Genomic DNA, 19,600 nt, shown 5'->3' with positions numbered 1-19,600 from the left:
TGAAGCCCTCAGGTTGTTCCATATAAATCTCTTCTTCTAGGTCACCTTGAAGGAAAGCCGTCTTCACATCCATCTGCTCAATCTCTAAATTAAGACTAGCAGCCAAACCTAGAACTGTGCGAATCGAGGACATTTTAACAACAAGACAAAATATTTCATCAAAGTCAATACCTTTCCTTTGACCGATCCGTTGACAACCAATCTAGCTTTGTACCTGGGCTTCAAGTTGTGTTCTTCAACTTTAACTTTGAACACCAACTTGTTCATCAAAGCACTCATGCCCTTGGGCAATTTTACCAACTCATAAGTGTGGTTCTCATGCAAAGACTTCATCTCGTCTTGCATGGCTTCAATCCATTGATTCTTGTGCTCATCTTCCATGGCCTCCTCATAACATTCAGGTTCTCCCCCGTCAGTGAGTAACACATACTCATTGGGTGAATAACGGGAGGAAGGAAACCGCTGTCTTGTTGACCTCCGAAGCGGAATATTTGATTCGTCCATAACTTCATGAGCAACAGGATCATAAATAACAATATCATTGTTATTATCAACATCAACATGTTGATTCGATACATGATTCTGTGCATCACCATGATTATCAAACCCAACAACATCATGCACACTTGTGTGAGGAACTTCATCATGATGAACTATACCATCAAAACTTGAAGATTCTACCTTCTCCGCTTTATCATTATCTTCAATTGTTTGATTTTCCAAGAAAATAATATCACGGCTTCTCACAAGTTTCTTTTCAATTGGATCATATAGCCTGTAACCAAATTCATCTAGGCCATATCCAATGAGGATGCATTGCCTTGTCTTGGAATCTAACTTTGATTTCTCATCTTATGGCACATGTACAAAAGCTTTGCAACCAAATATTCTAAAATGGTCATAGGAAACATCCTTTCCATACCAAACACTATTTGGTACATCACTTTGCAAAGCAACAACAGGAGATAGATTAATAACATATGTTGCGATCAATAAAGCCTCACCCCAAAATGAGTTTGGCAAATTTGCTTCAGAGAGCAAATATCTAAGTCTTTCCATCAAGGTCCTATTCATTCTCTCAGCCAAACCATTAAGTTGAGGAGTCTTGGGAGAAGTCTTCTGGTGTTTAATACCTTGATTCTTGCAGTATTTGTCAAATGGTCCACAATATTCACCACCATTATCAGTACTAATACATTTTCTTTCTAGTTTCTCTTTCAACTGAAGCCTGAAACTGCTTAAAGACACCTAACACTTGGTCTTTAGTCTTCAAGACATAGACCTAGAGTTTTCTCGAGCAATCATCAATGAAAGTGACAAAGTAAAGTGCACCACCCAATGTCTTTGTCTTCATTGGACCACATAAATCAGAGTGCACTAACTCAAGCAACTCTATCTTTCTCGAAGGAGGGTAGGAATTAAAGGAAACTCTATTTTGTTTACCAGCTAAGCAGTGCTCAAATTTTTCTAATTTAGCACTTTGGAAATTTGACAAAAACTTCTTCTTGGCTAGAACATTAAGTCCTTTCTCACTAATGTGGCTAAGTCTGTTGTGCCATAATGTTGAAGAGCTATCGCTGTCAACCGCATTCACTATATCAACACAAGTAGAGGTCGTAGTCTAGTATAGACCACGACGTTTGTTACCACGAGCCATAACCAAGGAACCCTTAATGAGCTTCCATTTTCCATCACCGTTGTACTAACATATCCTTCATCATCTAAAACACCAACAGAAATTAGGTGCAGACAAACATCAGGAGCATGTTTCACATTGTTCAAAACTAGTTTAGTTCCAACACTAGTTTCCAAACAAATTATACCAATACCAACCACCCTAGAAACAATCTCATTACCCATACTCAAGGTTCCAAAATCACCAAGAGTGTAGGAAAAGAAAAAATCCTTCCTTGATATCACATGAGATGCGACACCAGTGTCCACAACCCATCTTGACTCATCACAAGCAATATTTATCATGTTTGCATCAAGAACGGTAACAAGATCTTCGGTGGTGATGGTGGCTGGGCAATTTTCATTGCCATCTTCCTTAGTTTCCTTTTTGTTTTTGTTCTCCCTCTTCAACTTCATGAAGAACTTCTTTATGTGCCCTTTCATGCCACAATGATAGCACTCAATATCCTTAAGTCTGCCTCTGGATTTGTTCTTGTTTTGTTCTCTATTCTAAGAACCACGAGTTTTATTTCTCCCCCTGGGGCCAGTTATCAGGACATCCGACGAAGAGGAACCTTGAGTTTTTCTTCTAATCTCTTCGTTCAAGACACTATTTTTGACGGAATCCATTGAGATCACACCATCCGGAGCATAATTTGACAATGAAGTTCAAAATGTTTCCCAAGAATCTGGTAGAGAACCAAGTAGAAGCAAGCCTTGAATTTCTTCATCAAATTTGATGCCCATAGCCGATAATTGGTTCATAATCCCATGAAAATTATTCAGATGGTCTGTAATCGGAGAATCATCATGATACTTCAAACTCAACATCTGCCTTATTAAGAACATTTTGTTGTTGCTAGTCTTTCGAACATACAAACTTTCAAGATGCTCCCATAGGGTTCGAGCGTGTGTTTTCCCAGAAATATGGTTCAACACATTATCGTCGACCCAATGCCTAATGAATCCACAAACCTGTCTATGCAACAGATTCCACTCTTCATTTCTTTTAATATCAGGCTTTACAGTGGTAAATACTGGTTTGTAAAAGTTGTTAACATAAAACAGATCTTCCATTTTTCCCTTCCAAATGACATTATTAACACCATTCAAAGTAACCATTCTACTTGTGTTGGCTTCCATTATTTTCCCCCAAAAATGTAGTTATCACAAATCAAAGTAAATCTTTCCTGATGTGGAAGTTCAGACTATGTTGCAACCACAGAGCATACTCAGATAAAACCTTGGCTCTGATACGAGTTTGTTGGGAAAACCCGTACGAGCATAAAAATATACATGGTAAACATAATGGAAATAAAATAGGAAAAAAATGACACCAAGAATTTTATTTGGAAACCCTTCTGAATAAGGGAAAAAACCACGGGCCAAGAGGAGCAATTGATATTACTATAGTAAGGAATTTTACACTGTGTAGTCAAGAATACAATACTCAAAAAGACTACTGCACACTCAAAAGGAACAACACTCTTTTGGTTTCCGTCTTACTAAAATATCGCTCATACTTTATTTTTCTTCACAGACTATTTACTTGTATAGTCTATGTAATACCTCACTTTTCTCTCAAAATGGTTTTTCTCTCTAACTTGGTGTGTTCTATAAATGAGAAAGAATACTCTATTTATAGAAGAATAAAACCATGCCTATGTCACTAATGACATATGTAAATATAGAAAAGTCAAGAATGGTTGCAAATCTTACCAATTTGCCAACCACCAAATCTTTTATTTTCAACTCCAATTACTATTCCTTTTTAACAATTGCTTCTACCAATTAAATAACTAAAGTTGACGAAAAATGGGATGGACTCAACAGACAAGTGATCATAGCTTCTGTAATTACACAGTGGGTACTTTACATCCTTAGTTATATTTAGTGAGATAACGTCCCTCACCCATGTAGGAGTTTTTGTATTTCTACTAGACATCTTGGTAGGCCCTGGTACTGCAAACTCAACTACATGATCAACTTTATCAGTAACTATATGAGGCACTACATTCTCAATTGCCTGATTAAATCTATTAGTTACTTCTAGCTTTTGTTGTTCTGTTACTTCCTGCTCTTGCTGCTCTATGACATGCATATAATATCCTCTATCATCTAACACAACAGTTTCCTCATCACAGCTTAGTGGAGTAGGAGGGGACTCAGTGAAGGCTTGAGACAACTACCCTGAACCACGTACGGTGCCTTCAAATATAGGATGATAATTAGAACCACTCTCATTTGCAAAAGGAAATGCATCTTCCCTGAAGATGACATGTCTTATCACAAATAAGGTCCTATTGGTCAGATAAAAAAGAACATATTTCTTATAGACTTCTGAATATCCCATAAGAAAAACTGGCGTTGATCTTTCCATCAGTTTGACATGTCTGGTGAGATTCTTAGAAAGATAAGACAGACCTGGTTGGCTTCCATATAATAACTTCTCAGAAGTAGTTTGATGACATATCACACTACTTGGTAATCTTTTGATTAGATAAACTGCAACTAAGACATAGTGCCCCCCATAACTTCAAAGGAATGTGTGCCTGCAATTTGAGTGCCCTAGTTACTTCAAGTATATGTCTATGTTTTCTCTCAACAACCCCATTTTTATAAGGGTATATGGATAAGACCTTATGAAATACAAGTAAAAATTGCATTAGCTTTGATATATGCTCATTTTAGATCGTTGAACCCGTTTCATAGCACCCACAAGATACCCCTTATATGCATCAGCTTCTTCCTCTGTGTTTATATTCTCCACTTGTGGTTCATAAGAACTGTTAGGTCCAAGGGAAGAAATCGTTATGAAATAGCAACACTTTTTAGAATATTTAAAAATAGAGTGAACAACTCTTCAACCTTCTTTTCTCATTTCCTTCACTTAGTATTTTTTGGAGCTCAGTAAGCTTCTCTTTATGAGCCTATTATAAAAATGCATTAAAAATATATCAAGTTATAGATTTTTTAGTAATAATAAATATAGGCTTATAATTACTAACTGAAGGGGACCCCCGTTCTAAATATTTCGCTATCAGAGTGATATATTATAGGTGTTTTTAAGTATACACAATCAACACTAGTGTGGAAACATCAAACCTTACCTCAACACTAAAGCACATTGTCCAAGCATCAGCATCAAAAAAACACCCAACAAAAATAACAAGAATTATTCAATCATGTAGAAAAGTACGACACAACAAAGAAATAAATCAACAGAAAAGAACTAGAGAAAAGTAGAGTGTCATACGTAGAAATCTTTTCAATCATAACTCTTTCAAATTTTGATTGAACGAGACTCTACATCAAATGCTGCAAAATAAAGGTCATGTTAAGGTCAAATGAAACTCCAAAGATTAGTAAAAGATGTGTAAAATTTAGTACCTCTTCATCTGGATTTGGACTGGATCTTCAGCAATAAAAAAAAGCATTTGAGTTAGTCAATTGAATGAAATTGGTGATGTCTAATTCATGAATTTAACATATTAAAATAAACATACTGTCGATTCAGTTCATTAGGTTCGTTCATTGCTTTGATCATAATATCTTCAAAACTAAGCTTTCAACAGAAATTACATCATATATTGTATCATAAACGAAACATAGAGCATTCAAACATAAAATATCATTCTGGAAATCTCAATAACATTTCTCAGCTAGAATAGCTGGTCACTTAACCATTTGGAGAAACCATTAACAGTGCAATATTTGACTTCATAACAATGCTATCCTTACATTTTGAGTAGAACTGTTGACGGGATACTGGATCCTCAATATTCTTCATCATAATCTTATTGCGATCCATGAAATTAAATGATGCAAACTAGAATTGAAAGTTAGATGCAATGTTGTTCTTCAATGAACTGAGAAATATATAGATCAACACAAAAGAAAAAGGAAAAGTTAGCTCAAAGAATTTTAATGCAATAACATGGCAGTCTTAAGTTCAAGCAGTTAACATGTTACAATCTAATAGACAATCAAATAACTTTTTTTAGAAGAAACAACTTTGTACATATGCATACATGTTATAATCTAATAGACAATAAAATAATTTTTTTAGAAGAAACAACTTTCTACATATGCATAAAATCGATGAACGAAAATTTGTGGGCGGTAACTTGTTGAGAGGAAAATAATAATAACTTCTAAGCTCCTTCTTTCACATAATGATGTTAGCCAAGTCCTACTTATTACTTTCCTAGAATTTTAATGGCAATATGATATAATTTTAGTGTATAGAAGAATTTATATTTTGATATCTTAAGATAAGTACAAGGTGTATGGGCAAATTGTCAAAGAATGAAAAAAGTCCCACATTAGTGGTTAATGAGGTTTGTGCAATTCTCTTCCCTTTGAGCCAGATTTTGGGGTGTGAGTAAGGCCTAATACATAATTTCACACAAATCACCTTTAATAGAACTAAAATTATACTCCTTCTGTACCAATTTATGTGTAACTTTTTGTTTTTCGAGAGTTAAGTAGTTTAAGTTTAACAAATAATTTGTGCATGAAATCTTCAATTTTTTAATAAAATTTATATATTTATAAACCATGTAAAAAGTAATATAAATCAAAATAATTGTAAATTACAAATAGTTAAAAGATATATAAAAAATTTGCTGTCAAAGATACACTTGTTTGAATCTCGAATTCTAAAAACTGTCACATAAATTGAGACACAGGGAATATATTCGTAAAACAAATTTATGTCAGTACGGAGTAAAACTATTTCTTTTAGTATGATTATATCATTGCACGATAGAGAAACTAAAATATTTAGGTCACAATCGAATTCAAGATGTTAAATTCATAGGTTCTATATTTCAAAATCGATCAAGGCCGACATATTTTAATTGTTAGGTGGGTTTTTGACACAAATATTGAATTTGAATAAAACCTACTGAGGTAGGACTGAATTTATAACTAACAATTTAGATGTGACTAACTAATGATGAAACATGATACATAATAATGCTACAACTAAAAATAGTATAAAAAAAGAAAATAGGTCATATCATTTTGCTGTGTGACTTCCTCCTCTTTCGTTTATCAACTTTACCCTTGACCTAACAATAAAATGTATGATCAAAACTTCTAATTTTTTTATGTTTATCTACTTATATTTTTAAATAGTAGATAAATTCACGAGGACTAGTGACACATGGTTAGAGACTCTTGGAATCTTTCTCTATATTCTATTAGCAACCTTATTTGTGATAGGGATCAAACTCGAATCATGCACTGAACTCATATCATGTCATGCTCCGACCAATATTCTATACAAGCGGAGGAAATTCATACATTGATTTCTATATATATACCTATTCACAATATAGCTTAAGACTTTATTATGGACCCCTTTAATTGAAATTATCAACTCATACTGAATAGTGAACTTATGTTCAAATAAACAAACTTAAGATTATTGAATCTGAACTGAGAAAGTCATAAAGTCTAGCTAACATAAATCGTCAAAAACTCACTTCTCAAGATGCAATCATTTATCATCATCGCACGAATAATGCTACGTTCACTCCCTTTGTAATACAATTGTATTTTGAGTTGAAGTAATACAAATTTGTTTCCCACTATATCATATGTAGGATTGTTTGTCAAGATACCTGGTTGCTGTTAAAGTAGAACTGTTTTCCCTGAAGATGAAATGTATTCTGACAAAGAAAAGACCTATTGGTTAGATAAAAAAGAACATATCCCTTCTAGACTTCTGAATATCTCATATGAAGAACTGGCCTTTATATTGCCATCAGTTTGACATGTCTGGTGAGATTCTTAGCAATGCACAAGAACCCTAATGTCCTTAAATGAGATAGACCTGGTTGGTTTCCATATAATAACTTCTTAGAAGTAGTCTGATGACCTATCACACTACTTGGTAATCTGTTGATTAGATAAACTGCAACTAAGACATAGTGCCCCCCAAAACTTCAATGGAATGTGTGCATGCAATTTGTGTGCCCTAGTTACTTCAAGTATATGTCTATGTTTTCTACCAACAACCCCATTTTTATAAAGGTATATGGACAAGACCTCTCGTGTATAATTCCCAACTCTTTGAACAAAGCAGTGCATAGAGAGTTAGCAAAATCAGTCCCATTGTGTGAACTGTATGTTGTAGCAAAAAATACAATCCTTATTCCTCTTTACCGACCTCCTTCACCTTTACACTTTAAAGTTCCCAGAAAACATAAAAATGAGGAAAGAAGGTGACTGAACTACCTAGTTCCTTTGTATTTTTCTTACATACAATAGGTTATGCTGGAATGTAGGTAGGTAAAATATATTTGTAACAACATTGTTAGTTGACAAATCATAATTACCCACAAGAGTCACTTGAGTAGTGTTACCACTTGGAGCATCAAGTTGTGTCATAGACCCCTTAGACATCATATCCAAGTTAGAGACCGCATGATGTGTAGCACTAGTATCTACAATCCAAATTTTGTTATTTTCATAAACAATAAATGATTTACCTGCAGTATTACCATCATTGCAACCAAACATTGGCTAATTTGACTTTTGCTAGAATATTTTGAGGATGTGATCATATTGGTCTTTTATGAATGTACATCCTTTAAGTAGTTGTTTGACATCTTTCTCAGCTTGGCTTAATGACGTAAATCTTTACCCATTCAGTTGCATAATTACACCATTACCAATTTGAGACTCATCAACCTTTCTCCCCCACTCAGAAATCTGTACATTTGTGTTAAGAGCATAGGAGAAATGAGCCTGGGGTACTGAAGTCTGACCATACTGACAAGACTCACTACCCTGAACCTTTATTTTAGACTTGAAGTCAGGTGGATACCCGACAGTTTTGTAGAAGAACTCCTTGATGTGGCCTCTACACTTGTAGAAATCACAATTTGCACAGAATTCTTCTTAAACCTTTGCTCACCCCTGAACTACTAGTTGTGCTCACCCCTGAGCTACTACTAGTTGTCCCTTGTGAAACAGTCTGGTTCTTCCTCTAAAAAAAATGATTCAACCCACCGGCAGCCACCCTTTTTCGGCTGCTGGTTTACAAGCATCTGGTTTATCAGGTGCATTTTACCAACATTGCTGGGATATATTGGGTAACAATATTTTCAAAATGGTACAAGATTTTTTCATATGTTATTCTCTTCCTAAATCCATAACTCACACTAATTTGGTCGTTTTACCTAAGAAGGAACAAACTCGTTCTCTTTGTGACTTAAGATCAATTAGTTTGAGTAAATTCATTAATAAGATTCTATCTGGGGTTGTTCATGACATAATTGAAGTTTAATCACCTAAATTGATCACCCATAATCAATCAGTTTTTGTTAAAGGTAGAAGCATCATAGAAAATGTGATATTGACAGGAGAGATTGTTACTAACATCAGAAAGAGGGGTAAACCATCAAATGTGGTCATAAATCTTGATATGACCAAGGCATATGACATTATCTTGTTTTCTTCTGATGAATGTTTTAAGAAACGTGGGGTTTTTAGAATTGTTTGCTGATTTGATTTGGAGATTGATTTCCAACAACCAGTATTCAATTTTGATCAATGGCCAAACCCATGGCTTCTTTGATTCCACTAGGACAGTGAAACAAGGAGACCCTCTATCTCTGTCTCTCTTTATATTATTAGCAAAACTGCTTTCAAGGGCCCTAAATACGTTGTTTGAGGATGATCAATTTGTGGGATATGGTTTACCAAAATGGAGTGCTAAGCTTAATAAAACTCTCACGGTAAGTGATAGTCATATTGAAGGAGAAAAATTTTGAGGAACAATTAAAACAGGTTGGAAGTTGTTGAAAAGGATGATGAAGGAACAATTAAAGATTAACGGATAGGGGCTGAAAAGAGTGACGTTCAAGATCAAAATTTGGTGCCGCAAAATTCTGTCCAGCGTCTGGCAGTGTTAGACGACTACTCTTATCCCAATCAACAAAGCTGTAATTCAGCTGATCGTGTTGAATTTGAAGAGAAACTCGTTGTGGATACAAATAAATCAAACGATGCAGAATTTGCGCAAAAAATTGACAAGATAAAAGAGAAGGGAGTTGTTGCTGAAAATTTAATTATGAGGCAAGGTGATAAGCATACTCTTGAGAAACTTCACAATGCTATACAGACGCCAAAATCTGATATGCAACTTTAGAATTTGGCTATTGATGGACAAAAATTTGAAGGATAAAAAATAGGTGATTTGCAACCTTTTGAACCTGTCGATTTGCAGGTTGAAATTTCCGGTCGTGATTAGAATGCAACTGGGAATCGGAACACAATTGCACAAAAACAATCAATTTCTATGTGTATTAGTTCCTCGGCAAGTCGAAGTAAATCTCCACGTCTTTAAAATAAGCAATAGCTAACTACTAATCTAGTAGCGCAATCTAATGAACCGAATGACATTGTTTGTACAAATCCGTTCGAAGCACTTGAGGTGGAGAAAGAATTATAGTTAGTGGATTCTAATCCCAAGAATTAGAAAACTTTATTTCGAGCAGATTTTGATAATAATATACAATTAGTTAGCACACCAATTGGAGTATGTAGCATGCCGACTGAAATAACGATAGTGTTATGAGTCCTACATATATCTCTAATCGTGAAGTATCTAAGATTAGTGAAGAAAGTGAGGCTTCCATGTCGCTCAAACCCAATTCAACGATCAAGTCACCCATGGTCACATTGAATACCTCAGCTCATGAGGTCTCGAAAGAAAAGCAAAGGGAGATGAGTACTCCTAGGTGAGCTGATATGGTTGATGAAGAAGAGCATGTTTCACCTCCGCTTTTGAATAGAAAACTAAGTCCACAAGCTTTGGATACCTAAAAGTATAGTTGCAAAGAAGGAGGAACAAAAGTCCTTAACCTCAGAATTTAGTCCAACTAGGGTTATGATCGTGATTTGGGCAATGGCCCTTTTCATGAGGATGAGGAAGAAAATATGTTGGATATATGCTTTGAAAAAGTGTCTAGGGATGGATATATCTCACCTCGACATCAAAGAAGTGGAAGCAACAAAAATAAAAAGAAGACACATGATAGGCAACACAGTTGGGATAGTAAACTGACAGGAGAGTTCATTCCAAGGCACCTACCAATGCGACTGGCAAAGCAGAACCATATGAAATTGTCAATGACTTCAACAAGATCCACTACATCCAAGAAGAAATGATGAACTATCAAGTTTTGTTGGATGGATTTGAAGAATAAGACAAGATGAAAATACTTCAGGTCACTTTAGATGGGCTATCTATCAATTTTAATTCACACATTTGTAAAAATAAATTTGAGGTTGATAACTCATTTTATATTTGTGCATTTTTCAAGTATTCTCATTTGTAATATCATCATAGAGTGTATTTCAAATTCTGTGATGATAATAAAATATCTAGTTCTCTCTAGCTCTTTTTTTTTCCATGTTTGTTAATTAGTAGAGGTTTGTTGCCTCATTAGGATTTAAAAGGTAAGGCCAATCCCACCCCTTGAATGTACTTATTTGTATTGAGTATTTTTATTTTTAATAATAAACAACTAGACGCTCTGTCTAGTGGTATAAATTGAAAAAAAAAAGAAAAAAAAGTGCAGGGGCCGCTGAGATAGAATTGGTGGAGGAATGCGTTGGTATGTCTAAAGGTCATTTTCCTTTAAAATACCTTGGTCGTCGTATCACCCACTCCAAAAAAAGGAAAAGAACACTACAAAGAGCTTATAAAGAAGGTGAGGCAAAATTTCAATCTTCGAAAGGAAATATATTGTCATATGGAACAAATACTGTAAGAAGCATATTCCAACTTTGGCTGAATGGAAAGGTACTTATCAACTATGGCAAAATGTGTTACACAATAGGGAGTGCATTGAAAAATTTCAATGGTGGGAACCTAAGAGTGGGACTTCTTCTGTTTGATATGATAATTGGACCCAACTTGGGCCTGTTTACACATATCAAACTGAAGTACAAACTTGTCACTGATTGACGAACATTGATTTTTTCCTAAAGGAAAAAGGGTGGTATTATGATAGTATGCATGATCATTTGCATGATCATATTGTGAAACATATCATACATCATATGCATCATAATAGACGAATTAATATGGACGGAGATCAAAACCAGCACCTGAAAGTTCTCAGTTAAGAGTGCTTGGGAGATTTTGAGAAAGAAAGTGCCAGAAAGTGTGAATTTCAAGAAGATATGGGCAAGATCTTCCTGTCAAGATATCATTCTTTAGTTGGAGATTTTGGAATACTAGAGTTCCAGTAGCTGTTGCTATAGATAATTGAAACAGTCCCAACTTTGCTTATGTTGTACTGCCCCAAAAAGGGAAACTATGGAAAACTTATTTTTGAAAGGTGAAATTGCATATAGAGTGTGGCGATATTCCTCTTATGGAGCGAGAATATTAGGTCCTTGGATTCAGTTAACGTACTCTATCAAGAAATGGTGGGATGTTCAATTAAATACGAGGCAAAACGTTATTTTCATGCTATTCCTAATTTGATTTTATGGTTTTTATGGAAAAGGAGAAATATTGTACTTAATGGTGGTAATTATACCACAAGTAAAGTGATTTTTGACGTAGAAATTCATGAAGTTGAGATTCTGAATACACTTATATCCCTTCAACTTGGCCTCGACTAGTTGCTTTATTAGATGGTTTTAGTCCTGAGTTTATTTCGAAATGGGTTAAATGGTATCCTCCACCATGGGGTGGTAGAATTGTAATACAGATGGGGCTTCGAGGGATAATCCTGGACCTAGTAGTACTGCTACCTTTTGTATCACAAACCATGAAAGAGAGTTAATGTTTGCTAAGGGGTGCAGATTCCCGATTCTACGAATGTAGTTCTTGAAGCTATTGCTATTAGAAAAAGTCTTCAATGTTGTTAGGAAAACAATTTTAAAAACATTATAATTGCAACCTACTCTTTGGCTTTGGTACATATGCTAAATGGAGGGTGTGAAATACCTTGGAATGTAACAATGGATGTGTATTCCATCAACATATTAAGAAACTCTATGTCAGTAGGAGTACAAAACTCCTTAAGAGAGGGAATACTCTAGCTGATTTTTTTGCTAATTTTGTTTTTCGTTTTGCAGGTACATATGAATTTAGATCTTTTCAAGAGGTTCCAAATACAATCAATAGAATTATACAGCAGAGGATAAAGCAGTCAAATACAATAGGGTACTCATAAATTTAACCATTTTCAAGAAGTCCCAAGTGAAGGAGCAGAATCATCAATTTAGATAAATACAACATTCAATAGTTGATATTAAGACAAACAAGTATGACTCAATAAAGTAATCTTTATTGTATCAAGTCTCAATTCCATATGAAGTTTTACATGAATCATAGATTGAGTACGCTGCTAACGTACCTCAAGATGTTTTAATTAGTTTCTGGTTGTTAATATATCATGAACCTGGTGAGAGCATTGAGGTTTTACATATGATATAAAATCAGGACTTAAGGGGGATAAAATAGCATATTTAATCTATACTTATGTTAAATTTCATATACTGCTCATTCATGTATTGAAAACTACTGAATGATCATTAGAGGAGAAACAAAAACTGAACGATGAATTAAAGGTACTATTTTCTTACACAAGTGATGTGGAGTGTATCAACATAACCTCACAAAATCAATTAGTAATATTTTTGTTGATTTGGGTTGTGGTGGTGGTATTAAATGTATTTGATTCAATCCACCAAATTCAAATTGATTAAAGGAAAACTAATTTTACTCGAGATTTCTTCTACAATATCCAGATTCTAAGTTCCACAGTTCAATAAGATCATTTTTTATAGCAAACCTCATTCAAGTATTTAAAGAGAGAGAGTAGAAAAAGTACACCTGAGAAGATGAAGTTGAAGTTCACCTCGTGGTTGCAAAACTTTACGCAGAAACTGGATTAGCTGAAAATGATGCTCGACCCCATCTCTGATGCCAACACCTCTATGCCTCTTCATCTTCCTCCATTTTAAGGAAATTAATGCTCATATAATGGTTTGTCTCTTTAGGTTTTGACTTTTATTTTGTTCTGTTTAGTTCCAACATTGGGCCAGTTTTGGGCCTAATTATTTTTTAAATGAAAATAAATAGGCTATAAGCCTGAAACTTTTGGTTTAAAAAAATCTCTTTCGAAAGAAAATACCCTCAACATACTCAAAGCCTTTTCTCCTGACTCATTAATTCTTGGTTTTAATCCTCCTCCAAAAATCATTATTGTCACCCTAACTTCAATCAATACCACTACACATTTCTCTACCACTCAAAATCACAATCAGAAATGTTGAGTTCAACCCAGTTTTTTGATCTTCATCATCTGTCTCAAACTATGAGAAGTTTTACTACACACAACTTTGCAACCGCATAAAGTCTAGTACAATACTTGGCATTAAGGAAGCTAGCCCAAAAGGATGGGATTATGTACCTCCACTATCTTTTAACCACTAGAGTGGTACTAATATCATCAAAGCTTATAATTAATATGTCCCATCCATCTTATGGAAGCTACATTTATTTTCAAGTACGCCAATGATGTTTGTTTTGTTCCTAGAAGATCACCAAAAAGTTAGAGATCTACTTCTCAATCAACTCTAAAGTGCCTTTAGGGGGGCTTAAGGCAAGGAGTATGTATATTGGATGGGATCAGTTTATTACAACGCCATAAGATGTATTATGGTGTTAGTTGTAAATTTGAAAAGATAAACCTCATATCTATGAGGTCATTATTATAAATAATTTAAATTAGAATTTTGATATTTATTTATAATTTATTTTCTCGAATTGAGCGCAAGACATGATTGGTCAATAGAAAACTTCTCCATTATTAAGCATTTTCATCACCACAAATTTTATGTGAAATGGACTTTTATCTCCAAATAAAGCTTTAATTGATGAGGAATGGAGCTTAAAGTTTTTTTTTCCAAATAACAACAGATAATTGTCCGGTCTTATTATTATACAATCAAAATTTTAAATTAGGCCCAACAAGAGCTTTTACAGAATCAAAAAGTAAACAAAAAATAAAAAACATAAATAAGTAAACATATTAATAAAAAGAAAACACTCGATCTGCAGATTTGGAAAGTTTCAGTAATTTCTTCATCTACTTTCTTCTCAACTAGAGCTTCAACAATGGTGTGTTCGGTGCAATTGTTCCGAGCGAAAGAATATTGGTCGATTTATGGGTGTTGAAACACCCCAAATCTTATCCGGATTTTCTTTTCAACTTGCAAGAGTTCTATCAACCTGATGCTCAAGGATTTCCTTTACCATTCACATGTCTGATCTCTCATGTACTTCAGCGAAGTATCTCTATCTGTTCTGTTTTCTCTTTACATTGGTATTAACTTTTCTAAGTCTTAATGGGTTGAACCCCAATGGGTTTGACACCACCATTAAAGCTTTTAATAAGTTAATAGTTAATAATGAGAACTTGTTATGCTTCTCTTTCTATGCTTATGTCAGTTCGATTGGAGTTGACTAATTTCCACAAGAAGCTAATGCCTTGATTTTGTACCATTGGATGCCCCAAGCTCTCACAAGGCGTAAGTACAAAATTTATTGAATTTACTTCAAACACTAGCTTAGCTATTTAGAAATATTAAAAACTCTTGCACGAATCTGATTATAATCCGAAGAATATGTAATGTTTGGTGTTGTTGTTAGGTGTTTTTTATTCCTTCGTGTTTCTTGTTATGTATGACGTTCCTTGTTTATCTAGATTGAGTAATTTTCTTCCCTAAATTGGAGTATCTTGAAAATAGTTGATCAAAAAAATTACCTGCAAAAGAGAAAATTGATTTTGTAAAAAAATCAGCAAGAGCATTTTCCTCCCTAAGGGAATGCTTTACTCTTGCTGAAACACTTCTTCATAATATCCTGATGGTACTAACTTCCAATGCCACATTCAAGGGTACATCCCAGTTGACCTCAATTATATGAACCATAGCTAGTGAGTTTGTCTCAATAATAAGATTGGTAATACCATGCTCACTACAATATGAAAGGCTTTTCCTTATAGCTCTAGCTTCTGCCACCAAGATTGTAGTATCCTTAATCTTTAAACCCTTAGCAACCACCAGATTTTATACTCAAACTTAAGCCTATATTGCTCCAATCCTGATACAATATAAGGCCAAGAATTTCTGCTTCAGTTTAATTTAAATCTTACATACATGAACTTTAAACTGTATCAACAATACCTGATATCACGCTATAATCTGAAAAAATACGTCCATGCATTTCTCCTTTTCCACAAAAACCACACAATGATATTAGGAATAGCATAGGATCTAGGATTCCTGATGCATACCTAAAATAATTTCATATTCTGGTAGCTACTTCTACATTAAGAAAAAGATGCTCAATTGTCTCTTCTACATGAATAACACAACATCTACAATCACTTGAAAACCAAGTCCTCCTCTTTAAGGATGAAATTTTATCTATGCATTAAAAATTCCACAGAGATCTTTCCAAACAAAGTCCTCCTCATTAAGAATGAGATTTTGAATGGAATACCTTTTATCCATAACTTTACATGTTTTCAATTTTGTCTTTCTTGTTTCTCAAAAGTCCCCAAAACTGATTTTACTGTGAATTTACCATTACTAATTTCAGTCCATCAAGATTTATCAACTTTATTACTGATATACGCAAGGTGCAGATTTTCCTTAACATGGTCCCATCCTTCCTTTAAAAATTCACCAATATCTTTCATAGGATAACAACTGTGCACATCTGAGTCATGTATATGTAGGGGTCCTAAGAGAGTTAATTATTCATATTTATTGATTTTACTTTAAATTATTGCATTTTCCATAGGAGTTTGAGAATAACTCAAAGGACAAAAGTAAGAAATAATGTTCAGTTTATTACTGGTGTGCATTACCTCAACCATTCACTATTTTTAAATTGGAGAAAGTAATATATGTGATTTCACTAGTAGTATACTTGTATATTTAACATACACGCGCAAAACACATGTCCAAAAACTAATTATACTAAAAGGTTTGAAGAATATATGTAGAAGTCTTTTTAAGTCGTGAAATTTTGATTCTTAACCACTTACAAAATGAATAAAAAAAATAAATAGTTCTTTCAAGATCTCTTATCATATCATATATTATTATAAGTGGGAAGCTCCTAATCTGAAAGTTGAATTACCATTTTGCCCTTATCTTACAACTAAAATAAATTAATATTAATATCTATTTAATTAATTAAATATAAGTAATAGTTATATTTAAATTCATGCATCAAACAAGATCTTAATGCATCATATATTCATGTACTGATTAAATGTGGGTAATGAAGAGTTTAATAACCTTTCAATTTTAATTTGTATGATAAGTGGGGGTAATGAAGAGTCTATCAAACACACTCACACCACATTATATATGTTCCTTCTTTTATTTAAGTTTGTGATCGTCTTTCATTTTACAGTAGGTTAGTCTACATCAGTTGTAAAATTTTCATTACAGTTTGTAATTATAAGAATTCTTACTATTTTAATTATTTATTCTTATTATTTAAAATTTCATGCATATTCATCTTTTTTTTTTCCCGAGAAATATGTAAATTATAATAGTTGCATGATGAATATGCTCCAATATGAAGTTGTAAGTGAATTTGTATTTTTGTGTATCTCCATCATTTTGTGTTTTTAAACAGAACTTTGTAATTGATTACTGTATTTTTGTATTCGTTCTTTCTTCTATCTTTAGGATATATATAGTAAAGCTAATCACATTTTGTATTTATTATTAATTATTTTGAGGGTAAACATGTTAAATCCCATAGAATAATAATTATGTCTTTCTCATTGTTTGATAATCAGTTATCTTTTTAGATCAATATATTTGTACTTTTTATTTTTTATATGTAATCTCAAAAGTTTAAAAAATTCATGTACTTAACTGTTACAGTGAGGTACGAAACAAGTGCAAAAGTAATAAATAAATAAATAATAATGTACAGTAAAAATATGACTAAATGATACATTGAAATAACATTGTTTAGAGAGAGAGAGAGAGAGAGAGAGCCTTTAATATATAGTTCAAGAAATATAGTGTATCTTTATTCTTAACATATTCATGCTATCTTTTTCATTTTTATTATTAATATATGATTATAGTTTTTTTATACATATGATATGTTTTGTCTACAATAAGTCGACTTCTAACAAAATGTAATTGAATTAGTCTGAAAATATTTTTGTCTATATATTTTAATGTGATGTCTTTTATTGTGAATTTCATGTCTTTTATTTACTCTTTTTTTTCGTTTGAATTTGTAATTTTTTCTATAAATTTGATGGTATACCGCCAAAACATTTAGTAATATTTTTCTTTATACATATCTTTTTTAATAGGCAATTTCTTTTTGATTATTAAAACTTATGCTTAGTAATTAAAATATATTAATTCCTCTAATATAATAAAAAGTTTATTTTTCATGAAGTATTTAAAATATTTAACCTCCAACTTCTAACACAATATTTTCATGTTATATTTTGTGCAGAGTTATATTCTTATGTTTAACTTACATATGAAATGACTTAGAGTTGAACTTAGCTATATAAATTAACTTTTCTACTATCAATTAGGGGACAAGCGTGCAATGCACGTTCTGAGAACTAGTATTATTATAAGTGGGAAGCTCGTAACTTAAAAGTTGAATTACCATTTTGTCCTTATTTTATTCCTAAATTAAATTAAATATTAATATATAATTAATTAATATTTAAATACATGCATCTAGACACAATGGTTTAAATTCTAATTATTTACATACTAAGTAATAATTATATTATATTATACTAAATACTAAAAATAAGAAGGTGTAAAGTCAAACTTTGAAAGACAAAAATATTTTATAGAAAATTGTTAGAAATTATTTCATAGGAAATTGTTAGGAATTACTTTTTTAAAAAAATAAAAATTATCTATTCTTTCTCTATAAGTAATGTGATTAAATGATTAAATTTGTTATCCTCTCTCTTTAGTTAGTATAAATAAATGTATTCAATCATTAGTAAAAACAATCACCTTTCCCTCTACCCCATGTCTAAGATCACTTAACTTATAAATATTAACTTAAACAACTCTTCACCTTTTCATCTTATCCAGTGAATCTTTAGCTATATATATGTATCATGAAAAAATAATTTTTCTTTACCACTTGACTCGTGTTGATGTGAATCATCAGACAATTTTCATGTACTTTTTTTTGTTTTGAAATATTAATATTTGTTGATCCTCATTAGAATGATATTTTGTATCATAAATTTTATCTTTATCATTTTAGAATTTTTTTTTTGTTACGGGAGAAAAAAAAACTCTACCCCTTGTGTTTTTCTTTTTACGATATATATTGTTATAATAAAAGACTTAAGAAGGATATGAATGTTGTATTTATTCTTATCTGTTTAATTTTTTTGTATTCTTTACCGATTATACTTCTTTAATATAATCTTCCATGAAATTATGAATTTTACAAGTCTATTTTTATTAGTGTGGAAATTACTAATTTATGACATTTAGATTCGTTTTTAAATGTACTTTTATAATATTTATTTACTTTTATCTTTCCTTACTAATATAGTTTCTTTAAGTAGCTACATATTTGTGTACTAACTATTATGGAGCGTAATGAGATATTATTAAGGATAAGTCATATAGATATTTTCATATTATTAGATGCTATAATTATTTTTCCATATTTCTTGCTTGATGGTCAATGTACTATTTGATTATTATGAATTTTATTTAATTAATGAAATATAAATTAGTAAAACTAATATTTCTAATTTCGACATTATATAATAATTCAACTTTATAATAATTATATGGGACAAACGTGCAACGCACGTTTCCGAAACTAGTATATATATATATA

The sequence above is a fragment of the Solanum pennellii genome, chromosome 6, assembly GCF_001406875.1.
Source record: "Solanum pennellii chromosome 6, SPENNV200".
NCBI lineage: Eukaryota > Viridiplantae > Streptophyta > Magnoliopsida > Solanales > Solanaceae > Solanum > Solanum pennellii.
Note: the sequence above shows the minus strand (reverse complement) of the source record.